The 27,575-nt window shown below is 40.3% G+C and overlaps 1 protein-coding gene across 4 annotated transcripts in view; it reads right to left on the reverse strand.

Annotated features, from left to right (window-relative positions):
- UTRN (utrophin) overlaps positions 1-27,575 on the reverse strand; it is a 4,744,936-nt gene that overhangs the window by 1,488,488 nt on the left and 3,228,873 nt on the right. The window lies entirely within an intron of this gene.

Raw genomic sequence — 27,575 nt, forward strand, 5'->3', positions numbered from 1 at the left:
CAATTATCTACCACCCTTTCTGTGTGTGTGTGTGTGTGTGTATACATATATATATATACATATATATATATATATATATATATATATATATATATATATATATTACACACACACACACACACAAGCCTAATACCTTGTAGTAAAGTCATCTTGTCAAGCAAACATTTTTTTCTAACCACTACCCATTGTTGCCTCACAGCAAGAGGTTCTCCTGTTCGATTCTCGGCTGGAGCGCCTTCTGTGTGGAGTTTGCATGTCCTCCCTGTGGTCGAGTGGCCTCTGAAAGACATGCGTGAATGGGCGTGCCTTCGCTGAAGGTTGGTCGTCGGGCTGGCAACTCGGCACCATAAAAAGTCTACTGCCAATCATTAGCGGATCGGCATTCCACTGTGGTGACCCCTAACCGGGAAAAGCCGAAAAGACAAACAACCTGCCTGGACATTTTCTCAACAGCACATATTATGCTGTACTGCACTTAAGACAGCTTGCACTGAAGACCAAGCACCATCTTTGCTGCTCCTACCTGGGCTGTATCCATTCTTAGGACAAGTGATGTCTTCAGTATTGCAAGGAACAGTCCCACATGGTGTCTTACCACACATCAATACTGAGGCATGACAACTCATTTTTTGTTTCGATAAGCACATATGTGAAGACACATACACTTGTTTAAATGGGTACTTTTTTAACCAACTCTGCTATGTCGAAAAAGTTGCTTCTTGTTCTTGAAGGGTGATTTTTTTCTCCATATCTTTCTCTGGCTCACACCTGCTGAACATCATCTTCCCCCTCTGTTGAATTAATAGCCTACTCGTTGACCAACTTAACCTGTCAGCTAGCTGTAAGGGTGACAGCCAGTCAGTGAACTGGAGGTCATTCCTGCACGTTTGGTGTTTTGATCACTAAAGCTTCCTGTTAAACCAGTACAAGATATATATATATATATATATATATATATATATATATATATATATATATATATCTCGATTCACTTTAGAACACTGAAAGCCCATAACATTGAAATTCAGAACACTGAGACCAAAATCTTGAAAATTCAAAACACTGAATCCCATAACACTGAAAACACATAGGAAATCAGCATGTACTATATTCCAGCACAACTACATACAGAAACAAATAAAAAAAACAAACCATATTACACTTCAACTATAAGCAGGGGGGCAAGCCCTCCTGTACCCCCCATGTGGGGGGCTGTGCCCCCCCAAGCCCCTGCTACTTAAATATATCAACTCCAAGAACCCACTACACTAAGATGTGTTATGTTGTAGTAAAGCAAGTAAGAATGGAACATGACGGAGGTTACCTATGAAATTCCGGTAAGTATCGGAGAAATATATAGTAATGTTTTAACAGTGAAGTAGTGTTTCTAAGAGAAGGTTGAGGACAGTTTTTTTTTACAATTTAAACAGGTAGTCATGAAGCTCAGAATGGTATGTTTGCTGTTTTGTTCTGTGTAGTGCGAGTCGTATATTTAAGTAGCAGAGGGTGTGTGTGTGAGGGTTTGGGGTGCAGCCCTCCACATGGGTGGTGCAGGGGGACTTGCCCCCCGTTTATAGTTGGAGAAGTATACCATGGTTAGTTTCTTATTTCTCTCTGTATGTAGTTGTGCTGGCATATATTAAATGTTTGTTTTCTATGTATTTTCAATGTTATGGGATTCAATGTTTTCAGTTTTTAGTGTTTTGAATTTTCAAGATTTTGGTCACAATGTTTTGAATTCCAATGTTATGGGCTTTCAATGTTCTAAAATGAATCCAGATTATATACACACACACACACACACACACACACACACACACACACACACACACACACATATACATATACAGGTTCATAGGATAATACTAGGCTATTGGCCCGGAGGCCCTTATAAGCCTAGCCAAGAATTTCGCCCATGTTCCCTCAAAGTCAGCACCTGTTTCCCCTGTCTAGCATGGACACAGGTGGGATCCCAGGGGTATATTTTTCTGTTTCCAATCCAGTCGTCTAGGTTCCTCTTAAAGAGGGCTAAAGAGGTACACTGCTTGACATGGAGAGGGAGTCTATTCCACAAACGGGGGAGTCTTTGGGACACAAATCTATTCTGCAAACTAGTTCTATTAATGTTCAGACCAGATTAAGACCTTGTGTGCATGCGGGTTGCGCGTGTGGAGTTTGTCTTCGGGATATGCAGCAACTCCATCAAGGCTGGGTCAGAAATGGCCTTGTATGCCAGACACAGGTCACCTGTGAGCAGTCTGTATGAGACTGAGTAGAGGGATAGAGCTTATAGCTAATCTTTATAGGATAGGCGTTTGAGACTGTGAATTTTCCTGGTCAGGAACCTCTGTGGTCTCTCCAACAGCTGCATATGTTTGGCAAGGTAAATGCCGAAGGGGGCATTGCTCTTGATAATGGGTCTGATAAGGGAGGAGTACAGGGATGTTATGATCTCCTTGTTCCTGGATGAAATACCCTTATTTATGAGGTGGGCCATGTAGAAAGCCTTCCATACAACGGAGGCAACGTGGTGGTCAAAAGTGAGGTTGCTATCAACCTGGGTCCCCAAGTCCCTCACGACTGATTGCATGGTTAGTATGTTATTGATGTGATAATTAGTGGGGATGACATTTTCCCCAAAGGGGATAATGATGCATTTCTTGGCATTCAGTTTGAGGCCATGCTTCTAGGACCCGTCATTAGATTGGGTAGGGCCCTCTTGGAGGATGCTCACATCACTAAGGGAATTTAAAGCAGTGCCCAGCTTGCAGTGATCTGCAACTTTGGTCAGCCACAGACCACTGGTTTTGGCTTGCACCTCAGAAAGGTATATCCAAAACAGTACAGGCCCCAAGACCAATCCTTGGGGTACACTGCTCATTATGGTTCAACTACTAGAGGTGGCTTCCCTTACTCTGAGTGGGTTCCATCAGTGAGCCAGTTAGATACCCATCTGGTAACATACAGGTTGATGCCTAGCTGGAAGAGAGTAACTATTATGCCCGGGTGGGGAATAGTGTCAAAGGCTTTGGCTAGATCAAGGTAGGTGGTGTGCACCATCTTCCTCTCATCCATGGCTTTGGTGACTGTTTAAAGAAGTCGACCAAGTTTATCAGGCATGATCTCCCTTTGACAAAACCAAACTGTGTGGGGTCAAGCATCTGGAGGTTGCCAATGTCCTTGTTTTGCCTTTGTATATAATCTCTCTCTCAACTCTATACATATATATATATATATATATATATATATATACACACACACACACAATCTCTGTCTCTACATCTATATATATATATATATATATATATATATATACACACACACATATATATATATATATATATATATATATATATACATATACATACACATATATACACACACAGATATATATATAAAAATATATACACATATACATGTATAACATAACAAACGTCTACCTACAAAGTACCAATGAAATGCATTTTTGCAAATCAGTTTCTGCAGGTTATGAAAGTGGAGGACTAACTCTATAACTGAAAGTGACAGCACTGTTTAATTACCTTGAGTTTCTATTATGGAAAAATCAAGGCCACTATTTTAAGACAGGAATCCATAAGGGTGATTACAAACTGCACTGACAGAAAGATGCTAGTTATGTAATGTCAGGAATGATTTCTAACTACTTGTTCTTTTAAAGACAACAAACTTTTTGAAAGGGGGAGACAATCAGGCAGAGTACTGCTGAAATTATCACATCTAGCTATCTTAAAAGGTTTCAAAACCAGGGTAATGCAAAAATGTTCCTCTTTCCAAACAAAACATTGTACTGCACACGCTGAGAAAAAATACAGTTACTCTGCAAGACTAACTTCTGGATTAACAGCTTTATTAGGAGTTTTTACTTGAGTGAGACACCAGCACAACCTAAAGCCATGACAGAATGCTACTATGCTAAAATAATTCACAGTACATCCGGAAAACTAAAAGCTGTATTCCTCAAGAGAGTTAGAAGAGGGGCCTCAGCTGTTCAATACATGGTTACAACAAATCAATATATACTTCACTTGTACATCACGTCACACAAGAGTATTTGGAGGAAAGAAAGAAAAACTGTTTTCTATCCAACTGCCGCTGCCTAGTCACCGCTTCTTTTTAATTATTTTTCTCTGGATAATGTGCTAAACATGGTTACTCTTAAGTATTGACCAAAGCGCAATAAATGCAGACAAATGGTGAGCAGAAAAAGCATGATACACGTACCTCTACTGTCAGTGCAGGTTCTTAAAGAAAGCAGCGTGTGTGTGTGTGTGTGTGTGTGTGTGTGTGTGTGTGTGTGTGTGTGTGTGTGTGTGTGTCAAGCATATTGAGGGGAGCTGCTGTAACACTTAGTACCAAGCACAAACACCTGTTCCTTTACTTGTCAAAAAACTTGCACTTTCACTGCAAAGCAGCAGTATATCACTACTTCACCGTAAGCAAAACAGATGGTGGGAAAACGGCTTCCAAAACAGGGTCAGTAGGCAGTCTTTTTCTGCTTCGGTAAATCATGCAAAACAGTATGTGACTGCTTACTGTAAAATGTTCTTCTGCAAGCTATCAAAATATCACCATCAGCCAAAGACAGGGTGCTACAGGTAATGTGATAAGGGTTTCAAAGGCATGAATCCCCTTCTGCGCCCATGTCATAAAAAGCTTTACCAAAAGATAGCAAGTTTAATATCTGTGAAGACTACAGCTGAGGTATCAAACCCTGGTCACCTTAGACTCGTGCTGCTTCATCTACAGCTATACAGTCTGAATAACTTGTTACAATCAGCACATTAACTTCATATTTCATCACTTCTGCTTCTACAATGCAGCACATTCTTTAGCCTAGCACCCTTACAGTCTTGTCCTCTGTTATTAAGGATAGTAAGACAGTACACAACCCAAAAAGGTTTCCCAGGTTACAGACAGATACGTTACCTCTGAGGCACCTGAGATGATGTATACAGCAGCACACTGTGTATCCAATCGTACACGTTTCTGAAAGGAGGTACCAGGGATTACCCCTAGTAACCAATCTTTGTTATGTGCTCACACAGTATTATTATTCTCTTACTATAATCAGTATAAACTTAACATGGAGCACTTTTACAGACAGGAATGATCAATCCTTGAAGTTTGATACGCTACCTACTAAGCAATACTAACTTAGCTGTATGCTGCATAACAACACATTCCTCTAGTTTCTCTTTGCTACTATATGGATGCCCAAGTCTTGCCAGGAAAATGCAAACTCATCCAGCCTTGATTTAGTGCCACACTAATATTTTGGTTTTACACATGATCTATTTTAAGCTAAGCAACTGGTACTCTCTCTGTGAAAAAAAAAAACTCTATGAGCAATGCAGAAAACTTCTACCCTGAAGATCAAAAACGTTATTTAGACAAGCCAACTCAGTGATGCAGAAGGATAAAGCCCTAAAGGCCTGACAGTGCCATACTCAGGTGACCAGAGTTCAGTTAGCAGCTGTGCTGACCAGGGTGGCTGGGAGAGAGGGACTGCTGGCTCACTCATTCTGCGGGGAGGTGATTCTGGCTCACCACATGGGTGACAACTACTGGAACCATTAGTTGTTACTTCCAATGGAGAAGCCCAAGCTGTCAGAGCGCAACACACTGCTAGCCAATGAAAACTCAGCATACAAAGGCACGCTTACCCTTAAAAGACTGCAACAGGGGTACTGCGAACAGATCAGAAATATGCTATGCAATGGGCCAAGCAAGCTATCCTGCTCCCCTGTACTTGACTCTTGCTGGGGAATGGAGGGGTTTCCCAGGCAGGAATGTAAGGGCCCTTCAGGCTCTCAAAAGGCTCCCATACCCCCAAAACAAATGAAACAATTGGGTGCATGGTCCTAAGTTATTCAGATATACCACAACCATCATCACTGGAGATGACCTGAACCAGCTGGCAGTTTTCTCTAATGGGCAGCAGAATGAAGATATTAAAGTACTTTTAGCCTAGTGGCACGAGGTGCACAGTACATACTCATACTGCTAGCAACGTTTAACAAGAAGCCTGGGTATCAGGAATAGCTGGCTGGAAAAGGGATAAGCAGCCTATGGCCTCATTATCTTTACTGGGGAGAAGATGATGTAAACGTGTGTGCGTCCATATCATATGACTGAAGTTTCAAAACTTCGAAATTCATATGATGGAGACCATATGATCACAGTTTTGAAACATCAAACTTTTTGAATGGAGATCGTGGTACAATGCGGATCATGAAATTTACCCTTTTCCTCACTGTAGTCAGATCTCAGAGTTGGTATATTTAATTTGCATAGGGTGTGGTACATGCAGGGGGGCTTGCCCCCCTACAAAAATGTAAAATAAGAGAGTTTTTTTTTTTCTTTTATGTTTGTTTCATAACTTTGTACAGTGTCAGTCATATGAATTTTTAAGTTTTGAAACTTTGATTACATGATAGGGATTTGTGTGTGCTTGTGTATATGTGTGTGTGTGTGTGTGTGTATAGATATATATATATGTACACACACACACACACACACATATAGCTCCTTCAGTGGTCATCTTGCATGGAAGCAAGCACACTACAAAGATAAGATGACAAGGAAGGCTTGTGTGAGGACAGGTGAAGTTCAGTTGTCAGGACAAAATACAGAGGTGTACTTGTGATACATCATAAAGCCTTCTTTTGCTATGTTAGAAACCTGGGTGGAAACTCCCAGATATGCTCAGAATTAGTCCAAAATGATAAAAAAATCACTGAACCCACAGACGTTGCCAACATACTGGCAGACAGGTTCAGTGCAAATTTCTCCCCTCCCTCCCCCCGAAAAGGAGAAATATCTATCCCACCAGAGTCTAGCCTCCCAAACATCTCAGATGCCCAGGTGAGAGCTGCTCTCTCTAAAGCAAAAAACACAGCATCAATGGGACCGGACGGTGTCCCTGGCTGTGTGCTACAAGAACTCAATGAGGAACTAAACCCACACATAAGGCTGCTGTTTAATCTTAGCCTTACTACAGGATACGTACCCAAAGAATGGCGTATGGCAACTGTGGTCCCACTCCACAAAGGCGGTGCTTCTACGGACCCTGAAATTACTGCCCCATAAGCTTGACGAGCCTTGTCTGCAAAGCTATGGAGAGGATCATAATGGAACTTATAAATAAAGACATTGGGGACCTACAAACACTGGATCCTACCCAATTTGGCTTTGTCAAGGGCAGATCCTGCCTCTTGAACTTGGTCGACTTTTTCAAACAGTCACTAAGGCCATTGATGAGGGTAAGGCAGTTCACACAGCCTACCTTGACCTAGCAAAAGCGCTCAACACAATACCCCACTCGGGCATCATAGAAAAGCTCACCAGCTTAGATGTAAACCCATATGTCACAAGATGGGTTGCAAACTGGCTCAAGGACAGAACACACAGGGTTAGAGTTGCTGGTGCCATGTCAGACTCTAAGCCGGTCACGAGCGGTGTCCCACAGGGCTCAGTCCTGGGCCCCCTCTTGTTCGGCATTTATTTTTCTGGAGGGCCGGCAAACATAGGGGATTGTGGCTGACAAAATTTGCAGATGACTGCAAACTGGGCACCATAATTGACACTCCATCAGACACAGACATCCTCCAGAGAGGTCTCATAGAAATGGATAACTGGTGCCAGAGCCATGGCCTTAAGCTAAATGCCAAAAATGTATAGTCATACCCTTTGGGAAAAACAAGGTAACCCCTAATTACCACATAGGTGGTAATCCATTAAACACGGAAGAAGTTATCAGGGACCTGGGGACCCAAGTTGACAGTAACCTCTCTTTTGACACTCACATTGCCAAAGTGGTTAGGAAGACCTTCTACATTGCCCACCTGATCATGAAGGGATTCACATCCAGATCAGGAGAGGTCATTGTACCCTGTACTCTTCATTTATCAGACCAATGATTGAGTACAACGCCCCATTCGAATGTACCTTACCCGACACCTGCAGCAGTTGGAAAGACCCCAAAAGTTCCTCACCAAAAGGATAAAGGGCTCAAACATATGTCATACGATTCCCGACTGAAGAAACTCCAGCTCTATTCAGTCGCATACCGCCTGCTCAGAGGTGATCTGTGCCTGACATACAAGGCCATGTCCAACCCGAATTAATGGACATGCTCCACCTCAAAAATCCAAATCCACCAGAGCCACGAGAGCAAGAGACTTAAACCTCAACACGGATATAAATAGGACATGCTGGAGGGACAGATTCATCACCCAGAGACTCCCTACACTATGGAACAGAATCCCAGTCCATGTGAGGCAGAGCCCCTCACTGACTCTGTTCAAGAGAAATCTTGACGAGTGGATGGGAGATCGTAGGTTTACCCTGGGAATCATCTCTGTATCACTGCTGGACAGAGGCACAGCAAACTAATGGGTATAGTATTCTCATCCTAAGGGGTGGTGAAAGCCACACACACTCTGGCTAGGCTTATAAATGCCCTAGGGCAGATAGCCTAGTATGAACCTATGAACCTATGAGCTGGACCAGGGTAACAGACGTCAGTGAAAAAAATGATGCAAAACCCTGGTATAAAACACATTTTAAAGTAATGTTCTAGATCACATAGAAAACTATGCACATGCTCCTTCCTCCTCACTTTTTAGGTGACTTTGCATACATGCACATGTCACCATTTGCTATGAAAACGCATAGGATTAGTGCACATAAAAGGTGCAGGGCTCAATGCTTGGAATGTACAGCTGTGTGAAGCACTCATCATGACAGTACACAACAGAAACTCTCCCCGCCATTCCAGTAATTAACCACCTCTGTGTAATGGCCCTGCAAAGGGACATGCAGTGGTGACAATTATGCAGAGCAGTGAAATCTCTGCAAAGACAACTATTGCCTTCTTTGTGATATCAGTCATTGCTGGAATACTGGTTGCCCAGAGGGGAACCCAATTAATCATAACGAGCTGTGGTCCTAATGAGAAAAGATTCAACATTTTTAAAGAAAAAGATGCAATGTTTTACACAGATGCCAGAGACAGACTCTGAATCAAAATCCTTTGCCACCACACATTCATTTTCTAGGGTATGAGGATGTCTCTCTCTAGGGAAAAAGTACCAATGTTATCATGCTATTAGCATTGTTTTTAGTTACTTATTTTACCTCTGTGTGTTTTTCAGAGAATCATTTTAAGGATGCTTCCAAGGGAATCAGTCCTTTCCATCAGGAAAGAGCAGTGGTAGCAGTCAGGATCCACTAAAGTCTAACAATGCTTCTCATTCTAAGCAATCTAATATTGGGCTCAGTAACTGCAGTGTTAGAATGATTTTTATTTTTCATCAAAGGCATTTCTACTGTCAAGTGATCATCTAGCAGCTAATTAGTATAGAATATGATACAGTGGCAGTTACCTTGAGCTGTAGTACATCTGCAAATTATCTTTGTAGTTTTTGGGTCAAGTAGCTATCAAACTTTGTAAACATCAGACTGAGTTGGAAATGCTCAAAATGTTATTTGCAGTTACTTTTTAAGACTATTCTTAGATGTGCACCTACCAAATGGCTCTTCAGAGATTCTTCTGCTTGTCATTCTGACCCAAGCTGAGTTTTTATCAGCATTTTAAATTGTTTTGCTACCTGTAGTGTTCCATGTTAAGTGACGAGCTTTTGTGATATAAAATCAGTTGTGCTGTGAAACAGTGACTTTGCACAGGTGCATATTCTGCTTCTGCAAAAACACACACAATGGAGTTGAGAATAAATTTGAGCTTAATTTTAAGAAGCACTCCATTTACTGTTTTGCATTTGAAAATTATGAAAAATCTGAATGAGGAAGGAAATGTATTATATAAATCATATACTACGGATGTGTGTTTAGTAGAAGGAAATGTATTATATAAATCATATACTACGGATATGTGTTTAGTAGAAGGAAATGTATTATATAAATCATACACTACGGATATGTGTTTAGTAGAAGGAAATGTATATAAATCATATACTACGGATATCTGTTTAGTAGAAGGCAATGTAGTATATAAATCATATACTACGGATATGTGTTTAGTAGAAGGAAATGTATTATATAAATCATACACTATGGATATGTGTTTAGTAGAAAGAAATGTATTATATAAATCATACACTATGGATATGTGTTTAGTAGAAGGAAATGTAGTATATAAATCATATACTACGGATATGTGTTTAGTAGAAGGAAATGTAGTATATAAATCATACACTATGGATATGTGTTTAGTAGAAGGAAATGTATTATATAAATCATATACTACGGATATGTGTTTAGTAGAAGGAAATGTATATAAATCACATACTACGGACAAGTGTTTAGTAGAAGGAAATGTATTGGGTAATGATTTTGTTTCATCAGGCACACTAGTGTTCACAAAAACATGTAGCTTATAATGTTTCTGAGACTGTTAGCCATTGTTTTGTGACCCACTGTTGCTGTCCATTTAGTAGATACTACATTACAGGTAGCAGCTGTCGAACATTTGACTCAAAGTTTAAAATCTGTACTTTTAACCAGTTTGTTTACTTTTGATTAGTACCTCATTTGGGCTGCATTCACCTTTTCATACTGGATCTGAATATTTTTTACTGTTTTTTTTTTTTCAAAAGACCAAGCAGGTTTTTCCCTTGCAGGATGTTAGCATCACTACTATCCAGCAGTAACTTACTAAGTGGTAAGGATTTATTTGCATATGAAAACTGTTATTCTCCTAAGCAGTAAAATAAGTACTCCTCTATTCATAGAATGTAAAGTGACAATTTGTGACTGTGCCTTTGGCGCAGGGAAACCACATCATAAACGCACTAGTTCTGACAACTGCAGTTTTGTTAGCTGTGGTGTTCATGCACATTTCATCAGAAACTGCATCCATTTTACCTGCTGTATTGGTTGTGATGTTTACTCTGATCGTAACTGTGGCATACCCTGATTGCACCAGTTTTCTAGAAAAAATGTGGACAACAGTCTCTCTCACTCTCTCAGACTGTCTGTCTGCCCAGAGTCCCTGGAGAAACTTCTTGACCACTTAGGTGAAACAGCCTTTCTTCAAGGTCTCGCTGCTTTTCTTAAATCAGAAAGACTCTGAGTTAATTATTAGTGCTACATTCTTCATCTGAGGAATAACATACCAGTTGTGAAAAGGGCCAGCATTCAGGTTTTGTCATCATAGTGTTTTAGACACTTCTAACATGACGCCCTGTACCCTAATCTCTTCCTCCTCTCCATGGCTTACTGTGTTCACTATCTACAAGCAGTCTTGCTTGCAGAGATGCCTTCACATCTGCTGTCAGCACATGTTTTAGTAGCGCTTGCTTTCTCTCTTTGTCAGTAATGGTTACTCCACAGCTTTGTGCTTGGACTTCCTTTTCTTTGCTTAGTTTGCATAACCTTTCTTCCTCTCTCAGTTGCTGCGTTTGCATTCTTTATTCCGCTGTTCTGATTCCTCAGACAAAAAGGTAATAAAATGTTTATTTTCTTTATTTCACTGCTGTATACTTTCTGAACCTTAACTCTTTTTGTAAGATGCATTTGAAGTACCTTGGAGATAACCTGACCCTGGCATTAACATATGAACACCTGACACTTACTATCTACTTATCAGCCTGTCAAGTAGCTGGTGTTTTCATGCTGCAATGCTGAAAAGTAGAAAAAAAATCCAGTCTTTAAAACAATTGGTCAAGGATAAAAACTGCCACTGTATGGGTTTGTATTTATCTTGGAGTTGTGGGTCTTGGGTCCTTCATAAGTCCAGTTCAGGTAAATAAAATGCTTTAAGTAGTTAAATCCAGTAGGATGTTAGTAAAAACCACCATAAGCCTTCCGGCAGGTTGAAAATAGGAATGTTTTATTTTTCTTCTTCAGTCCTGGCAGATGAGTGCTGAATCAAGATTCATTTTAAGATCAGAATATGACAGAATGGTCATCAGCCAGCTTTACCTCATGCAAAGGCCTCTCAGTAATTCTGATGGCTAAGCACCCATCTGTAGTTGTCACAGGGAAGATATGCAGTGGCTCTGGCAATGCCCCTTTACACACACGGACATGCACACACGGATGCACCCAAAGCATCAGCAACTCCTACATTGGTGTTGATCAGCAGCACAAAACAAGTATTAGTCAAGAGCAAATCAGATATGAAAAACCTGGAAGGACAGGTCGCTGAGGAAATTTCATTATATGTTTTAAAAATGCATGTTTGGTACACTGCAGCACAGTGAAGTATCAGTGTTTTCAGTTGGACATCACATAATTTTTGGAGAGCTTTCTTATGATTAAAGTGTTATTGGTGTGTGGTGACTCTGAGTGATTTCCACTGAATGGAGAATTGATGCAGATTCCCAAGATTAGATGCCACAGATGTGTAGAGTCAGTAACTTATCACAAGAGACCCAAAGAGTATTAGAGTTGTATCAATACCTTCCAATTGTCACAGAATGTCCAGACTTTCTCTCATAGTTTTGGTCTGTTCCTCAAAATTTGTGGTTTTGTGGCAAATCAATGAAGACTGAAGTCAAACAGTAACGGCAGACACTGGAGTTGTAGACATCGTATACTTCAGAAAATTAATACCAGTGCAAAACCTAGACATCATATACTTCAGAAAACTAATACCAATGCAAAACCTAGTATTCTGTCAACTTACTAAGTTTATAAGAGTACTATTTAAAATCTGTTGGGTCAAAAACGATGGTTGTATCCACTAAAATAATACAGTATATTGTCTACCCCACCTCACCATCGGTCATAAATGCTACACTCTGCATCCTGACACTATTCTGTTCACACAGACCTCCCTCACCTCCATATTTGAGACCTGCAACACTCCTACCACCCTAACTCACTCTACTAACATTCTATACTTTCCATCTCCCTATGTCCAGCTAATCCACTCTTTTCACATTCTGATATGCCATACCTTCTCCCACTATGTGCCTGCATAGGTTCATAGGTAGGTACTAGGCTATCTGCCCGAAGGCATTTATAAGCCTAGCCAGAATGTGTTGGCTTTCGCCGCCCCCTTAGATTAGTTTCCTGTGCCTCTGTCCAGCAGAGCCATTGAAGTGATCCCTGGGGTAAACTTTCTGTTTTCCATCCACTCGTCAAGGTTTCTCTTGAAGAGGGTTAGCAAGGAGCTCTGCCTAATGTAGACTGGAATCTTGTTCCAGAGCATGGGAAGTCTCTGGGACAGGAATCTATCCCTCAGACACGTCCTATTTATTGTTGTGGTGAGGTTTAGATCCCTGGAGAATGTGGCTCGAGGGGATATGGTTTCCTTTAGGTGGAGCATGTCCATCAATTCTGGGTTGGACATGGCCTTGTATGTCAGGCAGAGATCACCTCTGAGTAGGTGGTATGCAACCGAGTACAGCTGGAGTTTCTTCAGTCGAGCTGCATAGGGCATATGCTTGAGGCCAGTGATCCTCTTGGTGAAGTACTTCTGTGGTCTTTCCAGTTGTTGCAGGTGTTTTGTAAGGTACATCCCAAATGGGGCATTGTACTCTATGATGAGTCTGATGAGTGATGCACAGAGGGCCCAATGACCCCTTTCAATCTGGATGCATACCCTTTTGTGATTAGGTGGGCCGCACAGAAGGACTTTCTAACAACTATGGCAATGTGATTATCAAAGGAGAGGTTACTATCTACTTGGGTCCCCAGATCCCTTATTACATCTTCCGTGTTTAGGGGGCTACCACCTATGTGATAGTTTGTGGGTACTTTGTTTTTGCCAAAGGGGATGACTATGCACTTTTTGTCATTTAGCTTGAGGCCATGGTTTTGACAACAGGTATCTGTCTCAGTGAGACCCTTTTGGAGGATGTCTGTGTCAGCCAGAGTCAATTATAGTCCCTAGTTTGCAGTCTACGAACTTGGTCAGCCATAGTCCTCCTGTGTTTGCCTGTACCTCAGAAGTATATGCCAAACAGGAGGGGTCCTAGGACTGAGCCCTGGGGAATGCCACTTGTAACCGGTTTGGAGTCAGACCTAGCTCCTGCAACTCTTACCATGTGGGTTCTGTCCGTGAGCCAGTTGGCAACCCATCTCGTGACGTAGGGGTTTATGTTCAGGCTGGTGAGCTTGTCTAGAATATCTGAGAGGGGAATGGTGTCGAAGGCCTTTGCAAGATCTAGGTAGGCTGTGTGGACCACCTTTCCCTTGTCTATAGTCTTGGTAACTGTCTCAAAGAAGTCCACCAGATTTAGGAGGGATGATCTGCCCTTAAAGCAGAACTGGGTAGGGTCCAGTGTTTGGAGGTTTCCAATGTCTCTGTTAATGAGATCCATGATGATGCACTCCATAGCTTTGCAGACCAAGCTAGTCAGGCTTATAGGGCGATAGTTCCCAGGGTCCATTGTGGCTCTACCTTTGTGGAATGGAATAACCATTGCTGTGCACCACTCTGTGGGCACATAGCCTGTGGAGAGGCTGAGTTTAAACAGTGTGTTTAGGTGACGGGTTAGTTTATCTTTGAGCTCATGTAGGACGCAGCCTGGGACACCATCCGGCCCCACTGATGCTGTGTTTTTTGCTTTGGAGAGGGCTGTTTTAACCAGAGTGTCTGTGATTTCAGGGGCACTACACTCTTCTGGTATAGTTATGGGCCCTTTTGGGGGTGAAGTTTGCACTAAACTGTCTGCCAGAATGTTGACTATATCGGTCGGTTCAGTGTATTTTGTGCCATTCTGCACTAACTCGAGCAGATCTGAGAATTGCCACTTAGATTCTTGACATAGCTAAAGAATGCCTTGTGGTTATCTTTGGAGTCCATGGCAATTTTTCTTTCGAAGCTAGCCTTGGATGATTTTATGAGGGAATGTAGCTTCTTGCTGATAGTGATCAGGGATGTCTTCCCTTCTTGGGATTTTACTCTTTTCTGTACTAGTTTCCTCCTTCTACTGTATAGCTTGTTTATGGCAGGGGTCCACCAGACTGGTTTCTTTTTCTTGTAGGAGTGAGTCTTGGCTTTGTTTAGGATAGCACGATCCATACAGTCTTGCAGGTGCCCGTAGAGTGCATTAGTAAAGGATTTTGCAGCTTGAACAGTGTTATCCTTTAGCATGGGGGCTTTGAAACTTCCCACCTCGGTCTTAAGTAACGTGAAGTTTGCTTTTGAAAAGTTTTTCACAGTGCTTTCTTTGACCGGGGGTGGTGGCAGAATGTGGACATCCGGAGTGATTAGTTTATGGTCAGATCTAACCAGCGAGAGGTTGACCTCCGGTGTGGAACACCGGCTGCCCATGCTGGTGATGACCAGGCCCAATAGTTGTCACCTCTGGTGGGGGTGTTGACCAGTTGATCCAGGGCGTTTGAGTTTATAAATTCTAGGAAATGTTGGGCAAGGGAGTTTGTACTTGAGTAGTTCTCGCAGTTAATGTCTGGGTAATTGAAATCACCCAATATCAGGGTGTTTGGTAGGACCTTTATGTTTCCCAGTGTTTCCAGGAATGCAGAGTGGGGGCCCTGGGACATGGTGGGTGATCTGTAGCAAGCTATAATTTGAATAGCAGTTTTGCTCATTGCTAGTTGCACGTGGATGATCTCTGAAGCATCATGCTGTGCCACTAACCTGTAGGTGTGGGTACCCTTGATGAATATGGATACTCCCCCACCTTTTGTAGTTCGGTCCAGGTTTTGTGGCCGAAATGTATGGTATGGGTTTGTAGCCTGGTAGTGATGGGGTGCTCTCTGTCCAAACCATGCCCTACACTGTTGACTTACTGATCCCCCACCACTGTTTACTTCCATCCTGTAATAATACAGGTGACCTGCATCATTCTACACTAGCACAAATCTTTTGATCACTCCACCTTACTTCCACATACTAAAAATGATTTTAGCTTCAAGGGGCTAGGGAACTCACAACCAGAAAATCATTTTTATCTAAACAGAAAATTCTGTAATAATTATAAAAATAAAGTAAATAAATAAAAACATTTTTGATGTCACCTGGGTGCCATGGCAGTAGGATAAAGCCCTGACTGTTGCCTGGGCAGCTTGGGATTGATTAGTGATCCAGAAGATGAAGGAGTCAGCAAGGGACGTTGCGAGTCCAACATCTCACTTGGGCTTCGCTATCCTAGGAGAAGGGAGGCTGCGCAACCCATTACACTGGTGGCTAATATCAGAAACTGTGAAACCGCCCATAGGAATAAGGCTTAGCTGCATGCAAGAATCAAGCAACATCACTGTAGCCAGGTAATAACATGTGAAAGCATGTATGCACCAGAAAATCCACAGTTTTAGTCCCTACTTTCATGAAGCATGCTTTAAGGCAACTGTCAGGACAATCTGGCTTAGAGACTTAAGAAAAACCCTGATGCTTGCTTGGATAATAGCCCAGTGAAAGTTGACGGTCATCAGGCAGCAGGGAGAAAAAAGTGAACAATGAAGGAAGAAAAAAGACTTGTTTGATATTGGGAGAGAGAAAAACTTCCTCAGTAGCTTGCGGCTTTCTTTCCCACCTTTAAAATACTTTGCTTTGTCTTACCAGCTTGTCCCCCTTTGGAATCTACCGTGGCTTTTTTTCAAAACTGTTTATGGATGGAGTTCGCCTTAAACTTTCTAAAAAGATGGTAGCCCCTTTCAAAGATTTGTTTTTTTGTGCCAGAAAAAATAGATGAAAACCCTTTTGGGATGGAATTTTCCATTCCGTTAAAATTCTTACCTTGATTACCTCTGCTTGGAAGGTTTCAGCTTTGATGTATTCTTTACCCTATGCTAACTTTATACAGAATAGCCTTGTCTATCATGTTAAGGTCATCCCTGACATTTTTTCCACATTCACTAAAGGAGAGAAAGAGAAGATTTTGTCCTGTAAGATACCAAAGATGACCGCTTTGGGTGTATATAGTTCCAGGCCCACACACACAGTCTGGTCAGGTTTTTATCATCTTCAGCACTAAAAAAACATGCCTGCCTATTAGGAAATGACCTGTCTGTAATGGGCTTAACAAATTTATTCACCTTTCTTGTGGTTCAGCTAACAGATCTGACCTAAAGCTTGTTAAGACATTATTTTACCAAAGATGCTTCTAAGTGTGCTTCTTTTCATAAGATTTACTTGGAAAGTATATGCAAGATGGCTAAATGACCTCCATCCACACTTTTACCATTGATTACAAACTGGACTACCATTTCTCAGTCATGGTGAGGTTTTGCTACAGCAGTAATTCAGAGTATGATAGCTGGAGCCTTCACGCACCTTGTAGACTTGTAGGTTGCCACTGTGAATCAGCAGAGCGATTGAAATGGTGTTATTTGTATCAGCCTTTACAGTTAGCACCAGCAAATTCAGATCTCCACCAGTGGTGCTACCTATGGATGCAGCCTTCGGTCTGCATGATAACAAAATTTGTGCATTATTGCTCCACTCCTCTGTTTCCAGCAGGGGCACCCTTCCCAATTTTGCCGTTATGGTCTTTAGACGACTTTTAAGTTTTGTTGTCCTGGTACTGTGTTGTTGTCAAATAATAGTATTTTTGACTTGTAACCTTTGATACAATTAGACGTCCTTAACAGTTTACAGCCAAGATGCACACAGTTCTATACTTGGCAAATGAAGCCAGGGAACGGTTAGGAAAGAAAGATGCCTACTGTACCATCAGTAAAACAGCATTTCTGTAACAATTTTAAAAAATAAGGAGCTTCCCATCAGGCAAGGATTTTCCAGCAAGGATCCAATCTGCTATGCTGCTCAGAGGCATGCTCCCTATAAGCAAGTTGTGGCTGTTAGGGTTCACATGGGATACTCTATAACTGAACTGATGTGCAGCTATTTTCCACCAAGGGTCTAAGAAATTGTAAGGATGCTCTAAGGAAACATCTAGTGAACAGGGAACAAATAAATGCATGTCTGACCTTGAGTAACTCTAAGCAGATGCCTGCGTCTTTAACTTTTACACTATTAAACCAAGACTGCTACGATATGCTGAATACTGCACTTATCTTTACCTGCAGCATCTAGTGAACAAAGTCACTAACCTGTGTCCCCCCCTTAATCTGTGAGAAGATTAACAGCATTTATTAAGGTTGACCCTGACTGCTAGAATCATGTTCCATTCAACAAAAGAAATCAAAAGTACTAGTCCAAACTGCAGACAAGCTTATTTATTTATTTTACATTTGTTTACCGGGATAGTCTGACTGGATACATGTCCATTTTCAGTAGAGGCCTGGGGAGAAAAACTCCAAAAAACACACTCAACTGTTACATTTTTACAGTTCAAAACACAACACAAATAAAAAGATTTGTACACAGATGTAAACAAAAACAACAAACAGATATACACAAATTGTTACATTTTTACTCAGATGGAAAATTCTAGACAGTCATTTTAAGAATGATAGGGTATTGAATGCCTAAGTTGGCTAACTTGGTAGTAGATCCAAGGAGATCATAGGATATACAAGTTAAGAAACAAAGTGTAGGCAGAAGTCCTCCATGTGCACGAGTGATAGATAAGAGTTAGTCTGGATTAGGACAAGGACATGGCCATCATTTTTTAAAGTACTGAATCAGACTTTTCTTGAATTGAGGTAGAGAGAGTTCAGATGTAAGATTAGCAGGAAGAGAATTCCAAGTTTTGCCAACATAGTAAGCAAATAGAGATTCTCCAGCTGTGTTGCTGGATTTGAGCGTTTGAACTAGTAGCCTTTTCAAATGAATGGAATGCACTAAAGTTACTGTAGGGGGTGATGGGGGTTTTAAGTACAGGTGTATTATCTGGTTGGTAGAGGATCTTGTGTGCAACTATTAGTTGGTTAACCTAAAGTAGGTTAGGCAGTTCAACCATCCTAGTAGATTTGGGTTATGACAGTGATGACTTCTGTAGGCTGCATCGGTAGCAAATCTAGCAATGTGATTGTAGCTGCTAGAAAGTTTATTAAGGTCAGCTTTGCTGAGATTTGTAAATAGAGGGGAAGCATAGAGGAGGGTGTAGAGTAGATGTGTACGAGCAATTAAAGTTCTGGCTAATGGTGTTAGGAAGGGCTTGATCCTATATAGTGAGCCAAGTTTTTTATTAACTGCTTTAATAGTTTTATTGATATGCAGATCAAACATAAGGTTATTATCTATTATAACTCCTAGGAGTTTGGTTGAGGAATCTGGGGAAATAATGGTGCCATTGTTGGACTTTAATGTAAAGGTCATAGGGGTAGACCTGTGAGTGGGGAAGAAAAGCAGAAGTTTGGTTTTATTAGGCTTTAACATGAAAAGATGGTTAAGGAGCCAATTTTCAACTGTGTCAAAAGTATTTTGAGATGGAATCTGCAACTCTCTAGGTGAATTGTCGGAGCATACTAAAGTGGAGTCATCCGCATACTGAATGCATGTTGCATTTGGTATGACCTTATACAACTCATTGATGAAAATAGAAAATAATAGTGGAACTAGTATGGAGCCTTGGAGCACCCTGAGGGTGATGGGTAAAAGGGTGGATAGTTTGCTCTGCCATAGGACAGCCTGTTGTCTACCACTGAGATAGAATTGAAACCAATGGATGGCCTGGTCCTCTAGGGAGATGGATTTCAAAGTGTTTATGAGTATTTGGTGGTTTCCATATCAAAGCCTTTTGAAAGATCAAGAAAGATAGCAGAGGAAAGTTTATTATTGTTTCGGTGTTGGTTAATGACATTAGAGAAGGAGAGGAGGGCTGAGGTTGTACTATGGAATGGTCCAAAGCCATGATGGGTGTTGGCTAGAAGATTATTATGGATAAGTTAGTTCAGGAGTTGATTATGTATGCATTTTTCCATAATTTTAGTCAAGGGTGACAGAATAGCTATGGGTCTATAGTTTGACTGGTCAATAGAGATGCTCCCTTTATGGAGTGGGATGACATGGGATATCTTCCAGACAGAGGGGATGGATGCTTCAGTTATAGCTCTATTGATCAGGATAGTAATGGGGTATGCTATGGCATCTGCAGCTTTTTGAAGATATTCTGCAGGGAGTAGATCAGCTGGCAGGGTGATAGGCTTTAGTTTCTTAAGTAATTTTCGGACAAAAGATGTGTAAATTGGTTTGAAGTTAAAGGAGAGGCAGGAGATGGGTGTAGTGGCAGGGGAATATGGGCATCTGGGGATAATTGGTTAGCTAGGTTCTGGATGGTTGTTGTAAAGAAGCTGTTAAAGGTATTGGCAATTTCTTCTGGGGGGGGTTGGTTAGAATCCAAGGGGGCAGGAGTGGAGGACTGTCCTGGACTAAGGAGTTTGTTTAGCTTAGCTTAGTTAATGAATACAGCTGGGAGCAGTATAGGAACCGTGGATAATAAAGTCTACTGCTAGATTTATCCTTCATATTAATATTACATACTATATTTTACTCTGCTTAAGCAACTGTAAATTTTTTTAATTAAAATTTTTAATAAAGTAGCGGAATATGTCAAATGTCAATTTTTAACTGCATTTGCTAACTTTGACATTTTATTTAATACTACTAATATATAATATGGGTGCCAGGCTCAACTCCAAGTCACCTGTGACAGGTACTCTCGTGGGATATGTTTCAGTTTCTTAAATATGGAGACTTTGGCATCTTAATGAATTAACTTACAATTAAGCATTTAGCACAATTAATGAATAGATTCTGATAGAAAAGTATAGTCAATAATATTGCACTTGCCACTAACTTGACTAATTTAAGAAAACTGTTCATTTTTGCATGCTTGATTATAAGATGAATAATAAAGGAAATTGTTGTAAACTTGGTGATCACACTTTTGGGAACCAAACTCTAACTTATCAAACTTTAGCCATAAGGCCCTCCTTTATGCCAGGTGTGACTGTGCTGCAATCACTACTGCTGCCTGAGTGTGTTCCTTGTGCCTCTGGCTCAGACTGTGGCTGAAACCGATTATAGATTGGCCAGCATATTCAAGAAACTATCATACAAATAAAGTGACTGGATCTCTGCCCAAGGAAATAAAAAGTGGGGAAAAAAGGTCCATGATGGGAGACAACTAAAACGTAAGCACTACTGGACAAAATGACAATGACCTTACAGGATCATGCAAAATATTACATTACTTAACAGCTGGTTTGTAAAGACTCTTTGCCCCCTACTGCCTGTTGATCATCAGCTTGTTCCCAGCCAATCAGCCAGTTTAATCTCCATCACCAGGTGAAGGTCGACCAGAAAGGGCAGTCAATTATTCAGCCATTACAGGCAAATTTAAGGGTTTTCTATGTAGCTGTATGCCCTTCCCCCCAAGAGACACCCATCTTAAGGAGCTGAAGAGGGATGTGCAATAGGCTTGCCTGCACTGGTTGTTCCTCTCTTTTGTAAGTTGCATTACCAACAAGAAGCTCTGTCCCCTTTACTAAACCATGGGGAATGGTTTCCTAAATCTCCACACAAGAAATCACTTCCCTATGTACTCCCTGAGTCCATGCTAACCTCACCCCCCCCCCCACCGGCTCCCATGGAGAGGCGAGGAGCCCACACACCTTCCAGTTCATCCTTGCCTGGTTCCTGCAGTGCCAGGGCCACTTATCAAACCTTGTTGCCTAGGTTGCAGTAAAAGCTTCATAGCTTTGCATATTGGATGTTAATTGCTTAAAGATCATGTAAAAGAGAGTTCACTATCAAGATGGAATCTAGTCTTCATTAATGTGCTGTTTTTCAGTATGTGAAACCTGGAAGATGATGTAAACTGAACACTATGATGATTTTTGCGCATGCTTAGTGTTAAAAGTAAAATGTTCTTTCCTGTAAAGGGGCATATTTAAGGATTCATAATTCAAAGTGGTTACCTGTACTGCACTTTTTTTTTTTTTTTTTTTTGACAAAATTTTGAACTTATTATTGAATGGATTATTTTGAGAAGCCTGTTTTACTTTATACACTCAAGATGGACTCAGGTTTTTATTGAATAAGCTTTTAATGAATAAAGTCAGGAAGAAAATGTAAACCAGACTGTGTATATAACTTTACATATGTATCATGATGTTTAAAATGTTTCAAATTTTCCCCCTTCTTGGGTGCATGTTAAAAGATGTGAAAATTCACGGAATGTTATTCAGTCTGATTACTGTTCTTTACGACTATACTTATCCTTCATTTTTGTATGTGTGACTATTAGATAATAGTAAAGGTGATTGTTTTAAAGAAAGAGTGCACACAATGGAAGCTTGCAACTTCTTCTAAGACTGTCAAGATACTGTCTCCCCCTCTCGGCTGTACTTCACTATTCCTAGTCGTCTCCACTGCGGAGATCATAAAAGTTTGTTGGTACAACTTATGTCTGCTATCAAACATTTGCAGTAGGAGTGCATGGAACGCAAAACTCCATTTTTTTTCCCCATGTAATCTTTTGTAGTGTTTCTAAACAAATAAGAAGCAACCGATTTGGAAAAAGATTCACTGTTATCTCATAAGCAACAGAAAGGAGGAGTTCATGAAAGTGCAGACATAAGTAAATAGTCCCCCCCCCACACACACACACACTTGTGGAAGTCAGAATGCTGAGGCATGGAGCAAGTGTTCACTCATCACCAACATTTCTATCTTTCCCAATTGTATACGAGGTTGAAGTGTATTATCAAGTATAACCACCTCTCTCAACTTAGGGACACTCACCTACCTTCTTTGACAATTACTGAATTTCACAGATCTTCTCTCACGCAAGCCATCCATCTTTTGGTAAGATGTTTTATCACTTTAAGCTTCTTCAGCTCTCTGCCTTCAGTGCCCAGGTTTCTATACCATACATCTAGCCCACGCCACTGTTTTGTATACCTTTTCTTTTCAGTTTCTTTGGCACTCATTTCTGACACTTTGTACTAGCTGGCTACAACACCACGCACTCTAACCTCCTCCATTCAGATTTCTGTCCTCTTGAACCACACCTCTCACAGCCTTGAAGTTGTTAGCACATGTCAGTATTTTCACTTATCTCACTTTATAGCATCTTGTGATTTCTCACACTTGTTGCCATGACCACTGTCGTTATTTGTCCCACTGGAAATACTGTGTTGGTTGTACTACATCTACCCAACAAACATATTTAATCCAACAGAAAGTGTAAACAATTTTACTTAACTATTTACATTATTTACAGTTTATTCACTGCATCACTGACCAATCAGTTTTTGCTTAACCCTAGCCCTTATTTATGTTCTTTCTTTTTCAAGTCTCCTCGCTTACTTGCCCCCATCTCTGCTAGTGGGAACTAATTTTTTTTTTTTTTTTGCTCAACATGGATTCTTCCTCCTTCCTTAACCTCTCAGTTCCATCTCTTCCTCAGTTCTAGGCTTGTTATCAGTTGTCTATTTTTTAGTTATTGCTTTCCTTGCCATAAACATTAATATCCAAATTAGCTTCCTTACTCCTCTAGCCAGTTTATCATCCACAATAAATCCTTAAAAAAGGAAGCACAGTTGTGTTAAACAGCAGTAGATGTCCTTCCCTTTACTGTTGCAATCTTTTTTAACTAAAGGGATTCCCTGCAAATTGTTGCCCAACTTCTGTCCAGTATACCAAAGCCTTATATTTTCAAGGACATGGTAAGATTTTACACAACTGTACTATGGCCCTCAATATCACTGTTGTAGTATTCTTTACTAAAGTGAGAGTACAAAATCTCAACAGGAAACTTGGAAGGAGGAAGGCCCAGCAGAACCTTCAAGAAACCCATGCGGGATAGCCCTAGCAAAGCCAACTCTAGCCCTGGAAACCACATCCAGTTTGCAAGGTTTAAAAAAGGTATGGATAAAAGTCTAGGTAGTAGACTGAAGGATACAATCGGTATCCAATCCTTGGAAAAAGTGGAGCCTAGTTATGAGCAACGCACCAGACAGAAAAATCTCTTCCTTTTGGACAAATAAGATTTCCTAGTAGTGACTTTCCTGGCCGCCTGCAGGACCCAGAGAATGTTCTCAGAAAAAAGGTCTCTGAAGGGAATCAAAACCCTATCACCCATATTGCTAGATGAGTGAACAAGTGGGGATGGATGAGGGACCCCCCCTGGTTTGTGAGAGTTGGTCCACCCTGTGAGGTAACTTCTGGTGATTGCCCTTGGCTAGGTACAGAAGAGGATGCAAACCTCTGCGTCTTGTGTTCCTTATTAGATCCTCCCAACATAACATTCTCTCTCCTTCCATTAAACGGTTACAATATTTTCTGTGCTCAATTGTTGCCCACCCCAAGCTGCTGTCCTTTTTCTCCTATCATCCAGTCTTCCTCCTCCAAGACTATCTGTCCGCCAACCTTTGAGCCCTTTGACTTAAAATACTTCACCGATTCCCTTAAATGATTCTTCCTGTTGTGTTTTTCCCAAGGTTCCCAGCTGCACCATTTACTTTGCTTACTTTGTATGGAAAAACATTTTTTCAACAGTATTGCATGTTGGTTAGATAGCAGTTAGAGGATGCATTAGACAAGCACCCCAAACTTCTGAAAACTTACTCAATTCTGTACTCTAAAGAGCAGGAGCGGCCCTAGGTCAACTGGTGCCCTAGGCAAAAGGGTTCCACAGCGCCCCACCAACATCTTACCTGGTGCCCCCATCATGGTCTACCTACACCAAATAAATACTGGAAAAGTGCCCCTGCTAGACTGGCGCCCTAGGCGGCCGCCTAGTTGGCCTATGCCTAAGGCCGGCCATGCTAAAGAGCAATAAGGACAATGCTACACATTTTGTTACCATAGAGAATAGTAGTTCTCTTTTCAGTAACTAATTCCTGTAAAACTGCATCACATATAGCAAAACCATTACTAGGCACAAATTATTGCCTAGATGGGGAACAAAAACTACAGGAAATCAATCAAGTTGTGCTACTCATCTGCACTATACATCTTGCGTTTAGCACTACAGTATTTTAAAAAAAAATCAAACATTACAAACTTTTTAAAATGAAGCAGTGCGGTCTGTCCTATGAAACGCAGGTAAGTAATCTTTTTCCCTAACTCCTTCATTAATGCTCAACAATTACAACTCCATAAGCACTCTGAATAACCGACTCACAATGTCCCACCACACTGTATTACCGAACACAGTGGTCAGTAATCAGCCATTTACAGCCACTTAAGAGACCTGTGAGATGCTAAATCCCCCCGCCCCATTTTTTTAACAACCATTTCAAATGGCTTTTTTTTTTTTTACATGATTTTTCTGTGCAAGACTCTAAAGACCTTGTACTTCGTTTGGCTAATTTTGAAATGAACAGTGCCAAAATCAGAAAGGTTGAAAGTATTCAATCAGTAAAAGGGTCTGAGAAAGTGTAAAGCTGTTGAGACTCCAGGCTTGCTGTACTGCTTTTTTTGCATTTTTCATGCTGTCACACTGTTCCAATGTGAACAGTTTACTAGTGCAGTTGGGCCTGGGACCAGTATTTAAGATACTGCCACCAAGAGAATTAAAATTTGCTCTTATTGCATACAAAACTGCCAGCAGCCCTCAGTAAGTAGTATAAAGCTGGATCATCACCGCTCTTCATTATTTAGGAGTCAGGCAGTGGGAAGAAAGTCTCTGAAAGGCAATGTGTGGGTGCTGAAATGTGGAGGAGTATCACTGCTTTCAAGAGTATATGGAGCCAGTCATGTGACAGCATAAAACAATAAGATGGAACAGAAACATTTTGCTACTTCAGCAAAATCAGCAAAGTCCATGAAGAGAGACGTGCAGAAACAGTATGCCTGTGAATCTGTGGGCACTTGTGTTGGAAGGGGTTCAACAGAAAAATGAGAACATGTTTGTCACAAAGGTGGTAAGCACATACATGACTTTAAGAGGACGAACCTGGTTCAGAAATCAGGATAGTAATTTAAAAACACTGCAGTGACAAACATCATTTCTTTGGAGTAGCAGAATGCACGCACCTGGTTAACTACACCAGGCTCTTTAATAAGCTTAAAGATTTGTAGACTGATAAGCCAAATTGTTCTGTAATGTGAAAGCTTGTGTTTGACATTTCAGTTACAGGTTTCAGAATGGATTCAGAATTTTGAATCTAAAGATGGACAAAATGAACAAGTTTTACAGAGATGAAAATCAGAAAAGGTAACAGGTGCTAAGCAAAGTGCTGTCTGGTTGTTATAACAGGACTGTTAGATGCTACAATTAGAGCTGAAATTATGGCACTATAGCCACTTTCTCTCTCTCTCTCTCTCTATATATATATATATATCTATATATCTATATATGATTATTTAGTGCATGTCTGAGGAAGCGGTGGGTCACACCGCAAAAGCGCTTATGTAATAAAAGTGGTTTTGCTTTTATTTAGTCAGTCGTACTATTTGTTGGAGACTGAGTAACATTTTTCGAATGGTACTTGCATTTTGAATTGGACTGTTGACTACTTGTTGAATTTTGGCTTTACAAGCTGCGTTTGCCTTCCGTTACAAGAACATATTGTTTTATACAAGTTTTTATACTAGTTTGGTGCTCCGTATTGGGATTTGTGTTTTATCATCTTTTTTGGGATTATCGCTTGGGTGCTTTGCCATATATATATATCTATATATCTATATATATATCTATATCTATCTATATATCTATCTATCTATATATCTATATCTATATCTATATATCTATATCTATATCTATATATGCATATATATCTATATATATCTATATATATATATATATATATATATATATATATATATATATATATATATATATATATAGATATCTATATATATCTATATATATCTATCTATATCTATCTAGATATATATCTATCTATATCTATCTATACCTATATATATATATATATCTATATATATCTATATATATATATATATATATATATATATATATATATATATATCTATATATATCTATATATATCTATATCTATATATTTATTTAAACGGGAGTGCTACAAAATCCTGAGACCAAAATCTTGAAAGTTCAAAATACTGAAAACTCAAAATACTGAAAACTCAAAATACTGAATCTATATATATATCTATATATCTATATCTATCTATATCTATATATCTATATCTAGATATCTATATTTATTTTTATTTTATTTTTTATTTAACATTTGTTGACCGGTAATGTCCGACTAGGTTCCACAGAGCCTGTTTTCAGCAGAGGCCCGGGGAGAAATGCTCGAGATGCATGTCTTTGGAATGTGGGAGGAAACCGGAGTACCCGGAGGAAACCCATGAACACAGGGAGAACATGCAAACTCCACACAGAAGGCACCCCAGCCGAGAATCGAACCGGAGAACCTCTTGCTGTGAGGCGACAACGTTAACCGCTGCACCACTGTGCCGCCCATATCTATATATATATATATATATATATATATCTATATATATATATATATATATATATATATATATATATATATATATATTTATTTAAACGGGAGTGCTACAAAATCCTGAGACCAAAATCTTGAAAGTTCAAAATACTGAAAACTCAAAATACTGAAAACTCATAATACTGAATCTCATAATACTGAAAACACACAGGATACTAACACTTAAGACATTCCAGCGCAAGTACATACAGAAACATATTGCCCTTCAACTATAAAGGGCCCCCCTGCACCCCCATAAACCAACTGCTACTTAAATATATCAA

The sequence above is a fragment of the Protopterus annectens genome, chromosome 1.part0 (assembly GCF_019279795.1).
Source record: "Protopterus annectens isolate FY-2018-M chromosome 1.part0, PAN1.0, whole genome shotgun sequence".
In the NCBI taxonomy this organism is placed as follows: domain Eukaryota; kingdom Metazoa; phylum Chordata; order Ceratodontiformes; family Protopteridae; genus Protopterus; species Protopterus annectens.